The sequence below is a fragment of the Rhea americana genome, unplaced genomic scaffold (genome assembly GCF_003343005.1).
Source record: "Rhea americana isolate MKP2758 unplaced genomic scaffold, rheAme1 scaffold_64, whole genome shotgun sequence".
NCBI classification, from domain to species: Eukaryota; Metazoa; Chordata; class Aves; order Rheiformes; family Rheidae; genus Rhea; species Rhea americana.
In genome coordinates this window covers 4,570,971-4,572,358 of record NW_028186801.1, presented here as the reverse complement: position 1 = coordinate 4,572,358, position 1,388 = coordinate 4,570,971, and positions in this window count along the sequence as shown.

Here is a 1,388-nt window from a genome sequence, read left to right as displayed (position 1 = left end):
TTGAATTTTGTATATGCAAATGTCATGTTTGCAGTTTTGCAATACATTGGAGTAATTCTTTTGATGAACTGACTATATTGAAACATACTTTTAAAACTCAAATTACCCTTTACGTTTAGTCTACTTAACTTTAACCTAGTATAACCAGTAAACTATTTATTTTTTATAAAGCTTGTATTCTAATATCCTTGTAGTGTTAGGGCAGAGAGGATGCTTGAGTGTTGGTGGTAAACCTGTTACGATTCTGTATTAGCAGTGCTGGCTACTGGGTTTTCTTCCCTAGTCCTGCCTCTAACTGTGGAGCATTACCACCACTCTTGAGATTTGGACAACATGGCTGCAGTTAGGATCAGTGTTGATATAAGTATGTGAAACTTGAGATGGATTTAMAAATTTTAATATAGAGAAGACCTTGAATTTAAATTTATATATCAGGCTAAAGGAGCATTATATGCAAGAACAGACTGGTAAATTCACATTCCTCTCCTTGGGAGCCTGAGATGCTTGTATGAGAGACTTTATTTTGGTTTATTTTCTCCTATCTTTTTTCTTTTCCTGCTGTTGCATAAACATGAAGCCTGACACAAGYCCATCGATTTGAGGGACGGGGAAGAACGTACTGTTCTTTCTGGAGCCAAGGTGAAGGTGGTTCCCACAGCCTGTATTAAAGAAGTTGCGTACCAAGCCAGGTTCTCTCAAGGCCTCCAAATCTTTTTTTTTCACTTATCCAAAACTCCAGTTCCTGGGTGACTCATCTACTCTCTACGGGTCTTCAGCCTGCCTGTCCAGGTCCTGGAGAGCCGATCTGACCCTCCTTGGGACTGTCCGCTTCCCTCTTCCTGTGAGGCCTCTTCAGGTCAGGCTCTCCAGCAGCTTCAGGGAGAAAAGCAAGACAAGTCACAKCATTTTATAAGYAGCTTAACWGTGCAAGCTCTGGGACTGTTGGGAYGGTCTTAACAGGCCTGCTGCCTTCGGCATCAATCACCAATTGCCACATTTTACTGCATGAGGAATTAAATGCCTGGTTCGTTGAGAACCTTTTGTAGCCACAGCTCCGCGTAGAGCTGCATACTCGCAGGGGTCCGYGCTGTGTCAGTTGAGCAGCTCTCCTTGTACTACAGCACCGTTAAATGAACTACTATATCCAGGCATTTGTGTTCCTGAAGCAGGAAAAAAAAATATATTTGTCTTTAAAAAGCCTGTAAGCCCACGTAGAGGCGCTCACGGACACCTAACCTCGCAGCCGCGTTAAGCTGATCGCAGCGATGCGCCCCGAACAGTCCCTCGGCCCACGGCGCACCATGGCGGCTGGGCCCCGCCCACGCCGCGGCGCATGCGCAGCCCGGCGGCGCATGCGCAGCCCGGCGGCGCCGCTTGGCTGGGGCGGA